The sequence below is a fragment of the Canis lupus genome, chromosome X, assembly GCF_003254725.2.
Source record: "Canis lupus dingo isolate Sandy chromosome X, ASM325472v2, whole genome shotgun sequence".
NCBI lineage: Eukaryota > Metazoa > Chordata > Mammalia > Carnivora > Canidae > Canis > Canis lupus.
The window spans coordinates 1,238,075-1,256,619 of NC_064281.1; positions in this window are offsets into that span (position 1 = coordinate 1,238,075).

Genomic DNA, 18,545 nt, shown 5'->3' on the forward strand with positions numbered 1-18,545 from the left:
CCCCCACCGCGACCCGGGAACGGAACCCTGCCCGGGACCCCGCCCAGACCCTGCTCCGACCACACTCCACCCTAATCCCCCAGAAACCCGCCCGAGGACCCCTCCCGGACCCCTCCCCGACCCCGCAACCCCGCCCCGACCCCAGAACCCACCCTAGGGACCCCGCCCCGACCCCGGAACCCACCTTAGGGACCTCTCCCCAACCGCACCCACACTCCGGAACCCTGCCCAGGACCCCTCTCTGACCCTGACCCAACCCCACCCTGACTCCGGAACCCACCCTAGGGACCCCTCCCCAACCCCGGCCCCGACCCCGGAACTCCCCTGCCCGACCCCGCCTAGACCCTCTAAGTTTCCCAGACCCCGCCCGGGACCCCCTGGACCCATCTAGGTACTCCTCCCCGACCCCACCCACACCCCTAGACCCCTCTTGGACTTCGACCCAGGACCCCACTCTGACGCCAACCGGACCCCGAACTCCTGCCCCCGGACCCCCCACTACCACCCCGCCGAGCCCCCGGACCCCTGCCTGCTGACCTCTCCTCGGCCTCCCCCATCCTGGACCCCCGACCTAGGACCCTCACCAACCATGCCTGGACCCCGGACTCCGCCCCCGGACCCATCCCCGACCTCACTCAGACCCCGGATACTGCCCGTGGACCCCTCTCCGACCCCTGCTACACCCCAGAACCCCTTCTGGACCCCGACCGAGACCCCACTCTGATCACGACCCGCCCTCACACTCCTGCCCTAGGACCCCGACCCACTCCCTACCCCATCCAGACCCCGCACCCCTGCCCACTGACCCCTCCTCAACTCCCCGAATCCGGAACCTCACCGCAACCCCTCCTGACCCCTGTCTGCACTGGGAACCCAGCAGGCACCCTAGACGGGGAACCCCCACCCGGATCCCTCAACCCGGCTCAGGACCCACCCAAGACCTTTCCCCTGGACCCTTCCCAGACCCTAGACCCCCCCCCCATCCACCCTGCACAGACCACTGCTAGGACTTTCTCTGAGACCCATCCCCCAGACCCCTACCCAAAACCCTCCCAAGGGACCCCCACACCTGGCCCCACAAGGACCTCAGTGCCTGCCAGGGCCCGAGACCCCCGCTCACACCCCCTAATGGTAGCACCAAGGAGCCTCTGCACTAACGTCCCTTGCACACTCACCAGCAGAGATCACCCACCCCTGCCAAGTCTGGGACACAGGATCCCACGCTGGAAGCCTCCAGAACCCTGAACCCTGCACCAGGACCCCCTGGATTCGCCCTCCTCACTCCCCGAGGACTAGGACGGGGACCGACCGGGTCCGACTGCAGGGGGCACCCTCGCCCAGCCCTAGGGGCACCCCCTACCACGGGGGCTGTACCCTGTGGAGGCCGAGACAATCTAGGGCACCCCACCTGAAGCTCGGCGCTGGCACAGTACAGGCCCCCAGGCCCCTACTTCACTCAGCGGGAAACCCGCAGGCCCCTCGCCAGAAAGTCCCGCACGGGGAGAATGAAAACAGCTTAAGAAACTCCCCCCACTTCCCCCCATACGGGAACAAAGAAGCTGCCCCCCTTCTGGAATCCCCCAGACCAGCCCATAGAATCCCAGCTGGAGCCGCCTCGGGGTCCAAGCCCCCGCCCCCCTGGGCCGCGCATACTGGGGCCCAAGCTCGCTCTTGCTGATGAACCCTGTGTGCTCGGTGCTTTCTCGGATTCGCGGTCGTGGGCACAGCGACCCCTTCCCTCGCGGCCCCTGGACTGCACCTGCGGCCAGGCCACCTGGGTTAGGAGGGTTCCTTCCGCCTCTGCAACCCCCGGTCCTACAGATAAACTGAGGCCAAGGAGCCTTCGGGGGATCCCCTGCCAAGTGGCCCTGTCGGCCTGCCCCGCGGGCCCAGGTGTGCCCCGCCCAGAGCACCGGGGAGTCACGGTCCCTGGCACCCCGTCCCACTCCCCAAAGGGTTTCCCGCGTGTGAAGTCCTGGTGTGTGGGGTGGGCACGGCTGTGACCCAGTGTCCCTGGTCCAGGCAGGGTCTGTGGGTGGAGGTCCCCGGTCTGGCCCGGGTCAGGGCGGGGCCTGTGGACGGGGGTTGGAGATGCAGGCGGGGTCCCGGGTGGGGGGCCGGGTGTCAGGGGCACCTGGGGGGACCTGGGTGGGTGTCCGTGATCTAGGGCCCAGGCTGCGATTCCCGCAGGAAGCAGGGAGGGAGGGACTTCGGAGCGTTTGTCCCAAAAGCAAAGCGAGCTCGCCGTGGACACGCAGCCAGGCCAGTCAATGCCCCGGGGGTGACGCTGAAGGCTCCCCCTTCTCCTATATTCCCAGGAGGTTTCTGGAGCCTTGAACTGGGGAGGGGTGCTGAGAGCTGCGGGCTTCCCTAAGTGCTTCCAGCAATGGTTTTTTGAGGGGCTCCCCGGCCCCATATGCTCCTCTGGACGGGTTTTACCAGACTTGTCCTAAATCGCCCCAAATCGTGCGGAGCCCAGTGTTCTGCGGGCAAGACGTCCCCAGGGTTGGCTGCTCTGGTTCTGCCAAAGGCTCAAATCTGGGGGTTGCCCCCCGCCGCCGCCCCTGGGCCCCTGTGGCCATGGCCTGGAAGGGCCGGTGACCAGGACGTCGGTCGCGAGCAGAATCTAGGTCCTGGCGGTCGTGGGGTGGACATCGCCGTTTCCCAGCGCGCCAGCCCGGGCTCCCCGCAGGTTTCCCGGCACCCCTGTTCCTTCGGTGTATTTGGGGGGCTTACGGGATTAGAACGCAGGCAGCAGGTTAATTCAGGATTACCCGCCTATTTTAAGGCGCAGACGGACCACATTTACATGGCGAGAGCTGCCCTCTGCGTGTCCCAGGGTCCGGACGCCACTCAGGGGCCCCCACCTCCCGCGAGGGGTGCATGCAAATCCTAACCGCCCGGGGACGGTGCTTTCCGTGTCACATCTTTCCAAATCGGGGGGTGAGAATGCAATCAAGACGAATGTGGGGAACCCAGGCAGTGCAGCCGGGGAGTGTCGGGGTTTATTGCGTAGATGTGACGGATGGACGAGGCAAAGGTGACCACGTGCTGGCCCCAATGACACAGGACCTTCAAGCGTGCGAGAAAGGAGGTCAGTTCCCACGGGGTAACGGGCACAGGGGGACACGGAGCCGGCAGGTGTTTTAGGAACAAGACCAAGAGGGCACCTTGGTTCCCGTGGGAGGATGTGACCGCCTTATTGGAGCCGCTGGGGACCTCAAGCTTGCTGCTCAGAGGGAAGCAGGCTCTGTGCCTGGTCCCCAGGATACGAAGGGTCGTCCGCTGAGGGGACCTCACCAGGGAGGGCGGCGTGGGGTGGAGAGTTAGCACTTCGGGCCGCTCGGGGACGTGCGGGTTTTCTCCAGACCCCAAGGAAGCTATGATGTTTATGATACGGGCCCTTCCAGCACTGTGTGGTTGGGGAGTTGGGGTCGCAGGTGGCGCCACACGGGACACAGGGGACCCCAGTGTTTCCAAGCCAGGCGGGACCCTTCAGAGATGTCGTGCGCAGCCCGAGGATGTACAGGGACGTTTCCCCACAAGTCCGCGGGGTTTGGAGACCACCGAGGCCGCCCCGAGGCTCCTGGAACAGCCCCCGCTGGGGAATCAGCAGCACCCAGAGCGGCCCCACATGCACCTGCCCACGTTCCCCTTCCTCTCATCACGGTGGCATAGAATAAAATGGGACCAGAGATTCGGAAACCCACCTCAAAGACAACCGGCTCTTGCCCCCCCTCCACTTCAGATACACCCCTTATTCTGGGTGCGCCAGCAAGCGTGCAGCCGCTTACACAGTCAAGGACCACGAAAGGTGCCTTCCAGTAGGTTCGTGACATTTTGTGACTCACTTTCCCCTAAACTCAGCGTGTAATGTTTCCAACATCCTCTTTGTAACCAGGTGGATGCTTTGGGGATGGCAAAGGAGGACTTTGGGGTGGTTCCGACCCGCTCGCACTCCTCGCTTCTCCGGAGAGCTGTGCGTTCGATTGAAAGTGAGGGGTTGGGGACGATGCAGGATGCGCGCCAGACGTTCAGAAAATGGTGTTTCATTCAGAAATGCAGTGACATCAAAATCCCAAATCCCTGCCCTGCCGTTGGTAAATATGTGATAAAACACGTTATATCGATTAGAGTCCTTTCTTCGGGGCACAATGTATATTCAGGAAAAGCAGCCGTCTTGAGCGCACTGTCCAATGCGTCTGCCCCCAGCCGCGCGACACCCATGACATCAAGATGTACAAACGGGCATCGCTCTGTACAGTGAGCCGTGGGCCGCCCCAGGCAGCGCTCTGCCAAAAACCAGTGGTTTGGGACTGGGTTTTTGGGTTTGGGTTTTTTTTTTAACCTTCTTTGCATGGTAACTTAGTTGCATCTGTTCTACGACTTTGCATAAGTGGAATGACATGGGATGCACTCTTGTTGAAATCTGCTGTCCGCAAAACGAGATGCGTCCACGTTGGTCCACGTACCTGTGGTCGGTTCCTTTTATTTCTAAGTGGGAGTGCCACAATGTGCTTATCCATTCACCTTTTGGGGGGGGGTTTGGGTTGTTATGGCTCCTAGCTGTTTGGGGACATAATAGGAATACACAATATACCTATTACGTATGTAAATATATTATATATTATATATTCATATATAATTACATATAAATATATTATTATGCAATATAACATATATCATAATTACATATTATTTGATATATTAAATAACATATTATATGATATGTTAAATGACATATTATTTGATCAAATAATATGTAATATATATCATATAATATATACTTATATATTATACAATATTATATAATTTAATATAGAACAAAGGACAATATAATGTATAATATAATAACATATATATTACACACATAATGTGATAATACATGCTATAGGAGCATTATATACAATACCCTAATATATAACAATATTGATATATAATAGTGTGTTATGATAATATATGATACATTTTTATTTATAATTTATAATAATGCAATATCGTGTTATTATAGGACATATTATATTATGTACCATATGATATTTAGCATAATATATTAATATATTAATGATATATATTATATCAGTATAATGTAATGATGTAATATATTTATGACGTATTATATATGTATAATATGCATAATATATAATATATTGTATGATAATAAAATATTCTATTACATATTATTGCATTATTAGATAGTATATGAATATTATAACATATACACATAAAGCTCCAAACTACTATTCTAGACTATTTAATACTGTCCCACAAGACACTGTGCCCCTGATCATTTTTCACATCATTTTTCCTCCCTATTCATCAGATGAAATTACTTCTCTTACTGTATATTCATAAGTACTGATCTGAGGGACGCCTGGGTGGCTCAGCAGTTGAGCATCTGCCCGGGGTCCCGGGATCGAGTCCCACATTGGGCTCTCTGTGTGGAGCCTGCTTCTCCCTCTGCCTGTGTCTCTGCCTCTCTCTCTCTCTCTCTCATGAATAAATAAATAAAATATTTTTTTAAAAAAAGTACTGATCTACCATTTGGAGGCTGCAATAAAGTGTATTCAGTAAATGTTCTGTTTCCAATATTATTCTTTTGGTATGGAATCCCCACTTGGCTCTTTGTTTACTTTTCTCATGAAATTCCCCATCTGCTCATTCATTGTCAGTATTTTCCTTTAGATCCAGAAAGATTTTTACAGTTTGTGTCTGGTGGAAGCAATCCATGTCCATGGACAGGTGAATGGATAAAGAAGATGTGGTCGTGTATAGAGAGAATGGGATATTGCTCAGGCATTAAAAAAAAAAAATGAAATCTTGCCATTTGCCATGACATGGATGGAACTGGAGGGCATTATGCTCAGTGAAATAAGTCAATCAGAGAAAGACAGTTATCATATGATTTCACTCCTGTGTGGAATTTAAGAAACAAAACAGATGAGCAAAGGCACAAAAGAGAGAGACAAGCCAAGGAACAGACTCTCGACTCTAGAGAACACAGTGATGGTCACCAGAGTGGACGTGAGTGGGTGGATGAGGGATACAGGTGATGGGGGATGAAGGTGTGCACCTGCTGTGATGAGCACCAGGTGACAAATGGAAGCACTGAATCACTATATTGTACCGCTAAAACCAATATTGTATTGTATGTTAACTACGCTGGAATTTAAATGGAATAAAATAAAATAAGATAAACGACATAAAAATTAAATAAACAAAATAAAAATAAAATAAATTAAAATTTAAGTAAAGTAGTAAAATTAAATAAAAGTGTCTGCTCTTTCCACCATTAAGTCATCATCTGGGGTTGGTTGATATTGATGATGCTTTTTTTTTTAAAGATTTTTTAAAATTTATTCATGAGAGAGAGACAGAGACAGAGAGAGGCAGAGACACAGCTGAGCCACCTGGGCTGCCTGATGATGCTTTTTTCATGATTTTAGATGACATCTTTCTGATTCTTCTTGTCTTTGTTTTTTTTTGTTTGTTTTTTTTCATAGGCATGGACGCTGCAGATGGCGTGTTTCAGACTCTGCAGAGAGCAGCAGACGGGTGACTCAGCTAAAGTAAAGGAAATGCCGCCTTCCCTGCGGTGGACAACCCTGAAATCTTTGCCCTATGTTGAAGATTGTCCCCCGTTCCTTGGCACTTGCCTGCACCTGCCTGGTGCAGATCCTCCAGGGGTTTGGGCGATGCTCAGGCCCAGATGCGACACCACCACCCTGCAGGTCTCTCTTGTATTTCCTTCCTCATTTCCCAAGTACCCGGGCAGCTACCTGTCAGATCTGTGCTGTCACTTGTAAGCTAATAAATCTGCAGTGGGCAGACCCGGTGGCGCAGCGGTTTAGCGCCGCCTGCACCCTGGGGTGTGATCCTGGAGACCCAGGATCGAGTCCCACGTCGGGATCCCTGCATGGAGCCTGCTTCTCCCTCTGCCTGTGTCTCTGCCTGTCTCTCTCTCTCTCTCTCTGAATAAACAAAAGAATTAAAATATTAAAAAAATAAAAATAAATAAATCTGCAGAGTTTCCAGCTTCACCCAGGTCAGCTGACTGGGCATGGCCCCACAGTGTACTTCCTCTTTCTTTCAAGGCGCTTCCTCCTCTGCAATTTCTGCCTGTTTGAGGTCATTCATCACACTTTTCAAGTAGTTTCATTTTGTTTTGTTTTGTTTTGTTTTTAAATTCCACTGAGACTTTATCCTTGTTCCATCTGGGATGGTCAGCCCAATAGGAGCCACTCTGCAATTGCAAGAAGTGGCATTCACTCCTTACAAGCGACTTTAAGAACTCAGGGAGGTAAGATGAGAACCCTGCTTTCACACACTGGGGCCTAGCATTCACTTCTGTGTTGAAAATATCTGATGGTATTGCACAGCTTCGTATGGTGAAGCCTTTGAAACGGGGAGATTTGGGAAAATGTTATAATGATTACGGTATGATTATATGGCGGTTTGTTCATTGTGAAGGCTTTTTGTGGTTATTGGTGGATATTTCCCTCCACTGTTATTACAAAGAGAACGTATTGTCTCACTTCTTATATATGGAGATTGAATCGGAGAGAAATATTTACTTTTAAAAACTGAAATATTAACTGTGTGCAGCACACAGGGATGTCCCTCCAAACGGTATGGAGAAGACAAGGTCAAGGAGTATGGTTACAGTGGAGACCACTGCCAGGTGGTCAAGATTGGTGTCCATGGGGATGAGTCAGGCTGAGAGCAGGTGCCCTGGATATGATATGACCACAGAGCCATGTCACCTGTGTGCTCTTGCTCCCCAAACCCACAACCCCAGTCTCATCATGAGAAAAAAATCACATGAGTAAATCCCCAGAGAAGCACATCCTACGAAATCCCTGACTGGCACATCTCAAAACCCCAAAAAATGTCCAGGAGCAAGGCAAGCCTGAGAAACTGTCATGGCCCAGAGTGACTCGAGGACACGGGATGCCTCAATATTATGTGGGATATTAAGAAATACTAAAAAGGATACCGGAGGAAATGGGAATAATTGAGTAATTATGAACTAGTTAACTATGATGTATTGACTGTATCATGTATTGACCGTATAACAATTTGTTCTGAATTTTGCTTTATCAATCATAACAAATGTAGCACACCAATATAGGATACTGGCAATAGGGGAACCTGCCACTTTGATTTTGTGGTGATTACAAGCACTTCTTGTACTATCGTGGCCATTTTCTGCAAACGCAAAAGTATTCTGAAACAAACCAAAAAACAAAACAACAAAAAAAACCTGACCGAGTTTAACTACATGCTAACAACTGGAGCTGCGTGTCTGGTAAAGAATCAGCATGACAATCCATGTGGTGCCGAGTGGTCTGCAGACGACACATCCCTTCTGCTATCATCTCAGCCCTTCTCATTCCATTCATGGGAATCTGGAGGACGATTCCATTCATGGGGATTTGTATTTGTAATATCGTGGCTGGGGCCAGCCCCCCAAGTGCTCTAAAAGGGCTGTTCATCCCATGTTCCTGATTCACTTACTTTGCCTAAAACCTGGCCCCCTGCATGGACAAGATGGTTTCCTGTAAAACAGCCTTATATGATCTATCACAGAACACCCAGTGCTAAAAATGCCCCTTTATTCCAATATCATTGTGCAGATATGAATACAGCAATAAGCATAATAAAAATGCAACATTTCAGTTATCTGTGGAGGGGTGGGACATGCCCACGGTCCATCCATTTAGGACCTTGGTTTCTTCTTCCGAAACTGGACATCATGCTGGTGCCTCACGGAGGCATTGGAAGGTGTGTGCAACAGTTAGCATAATGCATGTGCATGCACTAAGTGCTCAATAAATAGCAAATGCGGGGGTTGTTTTTTTGCATGTGTGTGTGTGTGGATTGTGACGCAGATCAGTGCTTCCCCTTCAAATGAGTCCAATTGCTCTTGCAGCTCCCCCCATACAGGCATGGTCCATGCAGCATTTTCAGGGGCATCTCCAATGCAGCATCTGAGTGGCTTGTAGGTTGGGGATTTCTGCATGGGGTAGGGTCTCCGCTTCCTAGTGAGGCTCAGAGGTGGGTCCAGAGTCTGTGGGGTAAGGAGGCGTTGTAAGAGGTAGGGGAGGGTGTTTGTGTAGGAGGAGGTAGCAGGCACCAGGGGCCTGTGTGTCCCAGAAGAGTTTTAATGTGGCTGCTATTTCCAGCAATATCCTGGGAAGGTTGGGTTAGGGTTAGGGCTAGGGTCCCTCACCCATGGCTGGGACCCCAAACGGCAGCCAGAGCACAGGGGAGCCCCATCCACGAGGTCCACGTGGCTCAGCCCTCCACAGCGGGCTGAGCACGCTGAGGAAATGTAGCAAGGCACGAGCAACCGGGAGAAGAGCTTGGTCATGCTTTCTGCCACTCCAAGAGTTGGAGATGGGAAGGAAGGAACTGTAATCAGTATGTGAGGAAGAAGGAAGGACGGGACCGCGGGTTCCTGCGTGGATGGACACGCGTGTGTGGACAATGCAGGGATTCTGCTATGCAGGGTCCCCCCCCCCCTAACTAAACGCAACAGGACTCTGGAGACCGCAAAGCTCCATTTATCACCAAGAGCAGACCGACCGCCGATTGCGGACACCCCTGGTTTTGTCGTGCAGGCTTCAGAGGCTTCAGAGCTTTGTGGGGTGTGTGCTGCTTGCTCTGAGCGGCGCACCCCCAAGTCAAGGTGCAGACTGCGTCCATCCACGAGCTCTCCTGGGGACACCACCGCCTTACTGGGGTTTCTGATGGCGTGTCCCCCACACGCTCTTGCAACACCACCTAGTCCTCCAGCCTGTCACAGAAACCGACCAACACCAACCCATATTTCCTTATTTCCTGGTCGTCGGACATCGTGTGTCTTACAACCTGCAACCGCGTGCTTTCCTAGATACAGAACCACCATGAAAGACTTCAGAAAGTGCGCAGAAACAGGGTTTCCACTTTCCAGATTACAGCGAGATCCACGGGAGTGGGGAAGGGTGATGCATGCCTGGGTGCCATCAGAGGCCACCGGGAAGGATTAATGCCGTTAATCCCTTTCCTGCACTCCACGGAACACAGAGGCAGGGTCACGGAGAGCTCTTTAAAATAATAATAAAATACGCTGCCCAGATTATAAAAGGCATTTTGAGGATCCTGATGCTTGAAATCCCGGGATGCATGACAGGAGTGATGATCGCTGGTTTAAACTTTTCATTCATGGGTTTGCTCATTCATGGGGGACGCCTCGGGGCCAGATGGGCCCACCAGGAGCGTTGGAGTGCAGGACGGTGGCGAGCAAAGCAGCACTCATGCGAATCTCAGTGCCCTGCGCTTTGACTCCGATGATTTCATCATTTTTAGAAAGATTAGTTGGCATCTGTTCTCAAAGCATTTGTCCAAATGCTTTTTTTTTTTTTTTGGAAAGCCAAGCACGTTTCCTCTTGGATTACTATATTAAAAAAAAAAAAAAATACCTGGAAACAGATCCTGGTAATGGTTGCACAATGGCGTAAAATGCCTGAAGCCAATGATCTGTACCCTGGAAAATGGTTCACATGGCATGTTTTATGGGATTTATATTTGTGTATGATAGACATGTATGCTATTTATTTATATTATCTTAGTTAAAATGCTTAAACAATACACATTACATTTCAATATCTCCTAACCATGCACCCAAAGGGCAACACAACACAATGCAATGCATGCATGCTCAGATACCCACCACCCATGTGAATACACACACTCCAGGAGTGGCGATTCCATGTATTTTTTGGATGTCAGTCTGCATTTCCTCAGAGAAAGGTATTGGTATTTATGCAAATTAAGTTTGCTATCACTTTTTGGGGAAGAACAGCACGTTGAAGGGGTTGCATGGTCGGTGTGGCTGCAAAAATGCTCAGCATCGTTCTCCCTTCCTTATCAGATACCAACCTAGGAAGCCGAGGTGTGTTTCCTGACTCAGCTCAGTCACCAAACAGTGTTTGTTGATGTGTCTCTCCATAGTATGTGCCCCTACTTTCTTCCAAAATGATCAGGGCATTGATGGCTGCAAATAATGTCTACCACTTTTGTTTGTTTGTTTTACACACACTTTCTGATTTTTCAAAGCATCTGCAACCTGAGGATGTGGAAGTCCTGTGGGTGAGTTTGGTGAATGTTCCTCAGATTATGCCTCATCTGACACCCATGCCTTGGCCACTTTCCATGAGTTATTTTTTGTAAGATTTATTTATCTATTTATTTATGTATTTATTCATGAGAGACACAGAGAGAGAAAGAGAGAGAGAGAGAGAGAGGAGAGGCAGAGACACAGGCAGAGGGAGAAGCAGGCTCCCCATAGGGAATTCGATGTGAGACTGGATCCCAGGTCCCCAGGATCACACCCTGAGATGAAGGCAGACGCTCAACCGCCGAACCACCCAGGTGTCCCCCCGAGGAGTTATTTCTAAAGCAATGGCTTTCCTTTGCAAAATTTCTTCCAGAAATGCAGAAACACAAACCATCCTTCAAGTGAAGCCATTTCTGGGCCGACTTAGGTGAATCTTTGCATTAGGGGAGGTTCTGTTACACGTGATCCGGGAGCGATGGCCAAGGACTGGTGATGATGAAGGGTGCGCGTCATGAGGGCGAGGCTACTGAGAAAAAGAAGGGAAGACTGGATCGTTCTCCGGGATTAGACCAGCTATCCCTGCTGGGTTGGACCAACAGTCCGTTGCAACGGTCCCCATTAGTTTTGTTGAGTGTGTCCTCAACAGAGTGGGACCTCCCTTAATGCTCACTAAGCATTTGAAAACAAATCCCAGCCAGATACATACTGCAGCAAGCTTGCCAAAGAGTCAAGAGGGAATGATCCCCTCCATGACTGCTATCAATTTAAATTGTAACTGAGCGGTCAGGGTGTCCCCCCAAACCATCCTCAGACTCTCCAGTCAAGGGGTCTCACACAGCCTTGCACCAGAGCGAATCTTTGGAAGAAAGCATGCCAAAATGTCTTATTTCCTTTCTACTTTCCTGCCTCAGGGCATTGCCACGCTGATAGCATTGACACAGATGACGGCCCCAAGGCTGCAGAGACAATGTTGCCTCTCACTGGTCTTGAAACAGCAAGAAGGTTCTTCGTGGAGGAATGGGAGACTGGGTGCTTCCCACCCCGGTGATCCCATAGGCCATGAAAGGATGCGCTCATCGTGCACGTCCATAGTTATGTCTGTGCAAAAGCATGCAGATCATATCAGCTCCAAGTCCGGGGAGCTGGAGTTTGGAGGAAGTTGGCCAACCTCAGCTTATAGCAAATCAGACTTGGGAAGACTCAGTTTCCCCCTGTCGCCATAAGCTGTCACCAAGTGGAGCCTACCTGCAGTCAGGTGAGCTGGCTTCACGTGTGAGAGATGCCTGCCATTGACATCCTCCAAGAAAGCTGCCTTTGAGATATTCTTCCCAGGTACTGAGACGATCTCCATCGAGCTGAGCAATCATGCAGGTGGGGACTCACACCACCTGGTCATGAGTTCTCCTTCCACCTGTTATGGAAAACTTCTTCCCCGGACATGATTTTGGGGCCAGGAAGGTCAAGAAAGGTAACAGGTTTTCCTTCAACACAGAAAAAAAAGGTTCAGGTTGGACAAGACTTGAATGAGCCGAATGTTCTTTCATTATGCTTGATTTTTTTGGTGCTACACATGGCTCTGCCTGAACTCTGTTCGAGTCCAGGTGATTTACTCTGAAATCTGCTGATGTTACCTGGTTCCCACCATTCTTTATGGTCCATGAGTTGACTCAAGGGAATTCATTGCACAACGAGTTGGGGGGGGGGGCGTGGGCGGTATTCAAATAAAATGGTGATTGCCACTCTTGCAAACTAGGTAGGATCTGGGGAGGGCTGGCACATGCAAATGACTTGATAAATCACAAGCAAAGTTTCCACAAGAGACAAATGAATAGCATCTGCGAAACAATAACTAGACACCTGTTGGAAATAAGGTCATTATTTTAAGTGTCCAGAATCTGCATTCAAAGCTCTGCACGGCCAGCCCCGACTTTAAAAAGACCAACAGAGAGAAATCTTTAAAGCTCTAGGAAGTTGCTACTTTTTTTTTTCTTGTCTTTTGGCCTCTTTTGTGTGGTGGTTTCAAGGTCCCTGGATGTGATACTCAAAGTTCAGCACCGTCCACGTGATACCTGGTGGGCCATGCCCCCTGTGTGGCCTCGACTTTGTTATCTACACAATGAACAGGGTGGACATTTGACCTTTGAGATTTGCCCAACATTCACATTCTGTTTGTGTTTGTACTAAGATGTGTCCTGATGTTTCTACGTCTGTATGTGTGCACACAGCACCTCATAGCTGCTCTGGGGAATACTGAGCATTCGACTTGTTTAATGTCTGGTCTGTGCACACATACACACACACAGAGGTGGAAATCCCAGGAGGACTTTGCTTATTCTGAGGTTTTCACCATGTTCCTTTGAGAAGAACAGAGCTTGTCACGTACTAAGTGTTAATGAAATATTTGACAAGTGAATAATGTGTGATGGGTTGAATTGTGTCTCCCTCCAAGATATTTTGATGCTCCGACCCCCAGAACCCATGAGTGTGACTTGTTTGGAAATAGGGTCTTTGAAGATATAATGAGCTTAGTAGAATGTAGTCCCATGGGGTTAGGATGGGTCCTAAATCCAACAACCAGTGGCCTTAAAAAAAGACATTTGTGGACCAAGGGAAGTTGTCCATGTGACAGCAGATCAGACATTGGAGTGATGTGTGGATAAGCCAAGGCGTGTCAAGGATCATGGGCAACATCAGAAGCTGAGAGAGAGGCAAAACATTTTTTTCCCCTTGGACCTACAGATGGAACCAACACCTCTGGCACCTTCACCTTGGCTTCTGGACTTCAGAACTATCAGCAAATACATTTCCAATGTTTTGATGCCATCCACTTTGTGGGCATTTGCTATGGCAGCTCTAGGAAATTACTACAGGATGCTGTTATAGTTCATGGACCTTGTCCAGAGTCTCAAGCTCAGCAGTATTGATATTTAGGGCCAGATAACTCTTTACGGTGGGAGGGCCTTCTGTATATGGTAGGATGTTGGAGCAGCATCTCTGTTCTCCATCCACTTAATGCCAGTAATATATCCCACCCCTAAGTTGTGAGAATCCAAAATGTCTCCAGACATTACCTAGTGTTCCTTGGGGGACAGAATCACCCCCGTTGAGAACTACAACCCATTAAACTCATTGAACTCTCTGGCCCTCTTAGAACCAAGGAAAAGTCACACACAAAAATAGAGACTTCTAAATAAGCACCAATCCCATGCAATGCTGTAATGCTCAAAATCCTCCAGGTACAAGAGGGACAGAGAGTAAGGTGTCCCCCGCCCCCCCCCCATATATACCAGGGAAGATGGCCTCAAAAGCAGGTTTACAATGGCACCGTCCATTGGAGAAGCACGTCTCTCCAGCCATGCGCTCTGGCCGGGGTTGATCGTGGACTGCAGAAGAATGAATTTCAAAGATGAGGTTGAGAGCTATGCTTCCAATGGGTCATGGCAGCCAGTCTTCATTTTAAAATCACTGGATCATTGTGCATCAACTATACTCCAATTTTAAAAAAATAATTTAAAAGAATAAAACACAATCATTGATTTTTCCATATTTGGGACAAACGCAGAATTTAGCCGAGATGTATGTGAGACTTTTTTTTTTTTGAATCAATAAGTAGCTTGAAGGGACTTATCATTCAACCCATAAGAACCAGGAAGCTTACGGAGAGACTACAAAATCTGCCTGTGGATTTTATAAGTCTGGAATTCACTCTCCTGCTTCGTGTGATATTTGACTTATCACTGTGTTAATTATTTGAGCTTGGTCTCTAGGGCATGTGTGCAGAGGGCTCAATTTTTTTAATTGAACAAATAAATTATTCATCTTAGCTTATTTCCTGTTCTGAGTGTTTTTATGGAGGCAGATGAAAGCTAAAAGCTAATTTATGTAACAGATCTGACTGCCAAATCAGTAGTCCCTGCCTTCCCGCTGAAACGGCGAGTCCAGACTTGATGCTCGCCTCAGTTTTTGCGCATTTAAATCTTCTATTTTGGAAGGATATGTACACGTGGACACAACCCCTCAAATTCCGGATGGATGTTTAAGCACACAGAGCCCCCCCCCCCCACTCGAATGCTAAAGAGACAACGAGCCTTCTTATGTTGAGAATAAACCATGGAACTTTACCATCCAATGTGGCACAGCACCAGATAAAAATTTTTTTAAAAAGGTTCTGTTGCTCACAGGGAAGCTGCAAAAATATTTTGACATCCTGAAGGCTGGTTCCTGTTGGTGTATCTCTTGCTGTGTAAAGAAAAAGAAGGAAAAGAAAAGAAAAAGAACAAGAAAATCAAATTTGTCTTGGAACCCACCCTTGATGTAGAAACAGAACACGTTCCGGGGGTAATTTTCATCTCCTGACCATCAGATGATGTTGCTGGTTCATCATGTCAGATCGTTTCATTCACATTTTTATGAAAGGACATCACTGAACCTGTGCCTTTTGGGGGCCATGTCCTGAGTTCTATGTGTTTTGCCCTGGATGTGCATCCAGAAAATTGTACCAAGGATGCAGATGAGCCAAAGGCTCTGGGAGTGCGGGGGCAGGAGGAGCAGGTGCCGAGGGGGCTCAGAAGTCAGGACTTGCCTCGACCCAGAGCAGGTGCAAGGAACAGGTGCATCTGCTCTGTGTCTGGTAGAAGCTGTGCAGGAAGGAAGCAGAAGCAAAGACCCCTCCTTGATGGAGTCCCTGAAGAAAGAAGTCATGCTGAGCGGTCAATGGTAGCTCAATGGGTGGTGGAGACCAGGGTGTCATCCACGCTACAACCACTGTCCCAGGGATTGGGGTCGTCATCTTCTGGAATCTCTTGGTGCTTCCCCCAAGGGACCACCATCTTCTGGCCTCCATGGCACCAAAAGCAATGGTAGGTCTTCCAGGTGAAGGTGACACACTCAGGTCTTTGAGATACGGCAGCATGAAGGGGAGAAGTAAATCCAGAGGGAGGAGGCTGGGCTTCACGAGATGCATGAGCCCCCATGGTCTCCTCATTCCCTAATGGGCAAAGACCATAATGGCGTTCAGAACCCAGATAAGGTGACCCAGGGTCATGTCCCAGCTCACAGCTGCCTTCTACCCCGTTCATGGCTTGAAGAGACTGGATTCGTCCTGCCATTTGCATGAGGACCCCACTGGGAATCCCCTCTTGTCCTTCCTGGGTGCTGAGGAAAACCCTCTGGGCCACACCAAATGGGCCTCTCTTCCCTCTGTCAGGGTGCTGCACCTGGTCCTCCCAGAGGGCTGGCTGGCCCCTCCTCTCCATTCCCTTGATCATCTTTCTTACCTTTCTTGAGGTACATATCTACTGCCCATGTGCATGGCTAGACCTTTATCTCTATGCCCTTACCTGTACACCTACACCTGTACTATACCTGTGTCTACACATCTCTTCCTATGCTGACAGGCATATGCCTGTAGCTGTACCTATACCTTTACCTACATCCATTTATATATACGTACATGTACATACCTTTACCTATGTCTATATACCTGGGCTTATGTGGATATACCTGCATCCAGACTTTTACTCATATGCCTTTCTAGGAACCTCTACTCTATACATCAACTACATGCTTCTATCTGTACTTCATCTATATCCCTACATCTGTCTCCATATAGCTTTATCTATGTCCATAGACTTTTTTAAAAGACTTTCTTTATTGATGTATTCACGAGAGACACAGAGAGAGAGAGACAGAGACACAGGCAGAGGGAGAAGCAGGCTCCCCGCGGGGAGCCCAATGTGGGACTCAATCCCAGGATTCCGGGATCACGCCCTAAGCCGAAGGCAGACGCTCAACCGCTGAGCCACTCAGGCGTCCCTATATCCATAGACTTTTACTTCTCCACCCGTACCTGTACTATATATTTATGATTCTGTACTCATGTTTGTAACTATCCCTATATGTTCATACTTCTGCCCCTACAGTGATGCTATACCTCTATCACTGTACACTTACAGTTGCACCTGTACCTCTTTAGCCACACCTCTACAATATACACCTATACTGGATCTATGGCTATACCTCTGTCTCCATCTCTCTTGTCTGTATCTCTATACCTTTACCCCACCTCCATTGACATATATATGTACGTCTGAGCCTCTCCTTCTATATCTGTATCCCTGTATACATACCTCTATTTCTCTATATTTTGCATCTGAAACACTGTTTCCACTGCAGATCTATAAGCACAGCGTCTACCTCAGCCCATGCATGGAGTAGGATGTCGGTAAGCATGGGGTGTTAGCGATGGAAATGTCTTAATGATTTCCAAAAGAAGGAAGGAAGAAGGAACTCAGTGATGAGAAGGTAAGCAACTGAAAGGGATGCCCTGGAGTCAAGGCTCCTGCTCATCGATGACAGAGGGAGTTCATGACAGGCCTGGATCCTGGGATAGAAGTGATGTCCATCTTCTAATGGAGTCATGGCAGCACTCCTCCCGTTAGTGATCCTCTCATTGTCTTGTCCCACCAGACTGTGAACCCTGTAAGAGTGAAGATGCCGATCTTTCTTTGTCTTCACAGGACTTGTCATGGTGCCGAGTAGGCATTCAACACATGTGTGCTGAGTTGGCTAAACGAGCAGATTATTCCAGTCCTAAAGTTAAGAGTAGAGTCAAAGAGGCTTGCAAGTGCAGTTGTGCAGTTATGTCTATCGTGCCAAGTAGACTCAGGATCCAAGGAAGCAGGAAGTTTCATCTCTCTCCAGTCCCTGTTTTATCCCAGTGCCCACCATGCCTGGCATACCAGGGGCTCTGAAAACATAAGTGAAGGATGCAGAGAGTGGTATCATGTCAGCACCATGGGTGAGGAAGCAGAATAAGGATTCCCCTCTGCCAACATCTCTGAAGAACCAAAGATACTTGTCCCAGAGGAGGTGGATATATAAGTCTGTCCTAATTTTAGTGAGGAAATCTCGGGTGTCTCCAACCAATGGAAGAATTCAGGAATGGGTTAGAAATGGAGGTCCCCCAACTGGATGCCCTTTCTCCAGAATTAAGGGCACTGGGCTTCTGGACCATGAGCCCAGAGAGTTATTCCCACCCCTTCTACCATTTGTCAAGGAACTCAAGTTGTTGACACGGCCAACATTGAATTTCTCAGCGTTTCATGCCTTCTGGGTACCCCCAGCTCAAAAGGATGAGATTGAATGTTTACCTTTGCAGCTGGCAAATGGCTTGCACAATTCCATGGGGAGGTCATTGGCAAGCGGGGGAGAGGCCATCATTTCTCTGGAATGGTCCTTTGTGTAAGGATTTGATCAGTACGACTTTTCTTGGGTTTTACCCTGACAGATCTTAGTCCTTTGCCCAGAACCACAGATTTTAACTCTAACACTATAGTTACCGTGACAATTGAAATGAGACACTACAGCGTGCAGAGTGCCTGGCACAGAGCCTAAAATGTGGAAGAAAATTCAATGAATGCAAGCAGGCTTTCCCTTTCGCTGC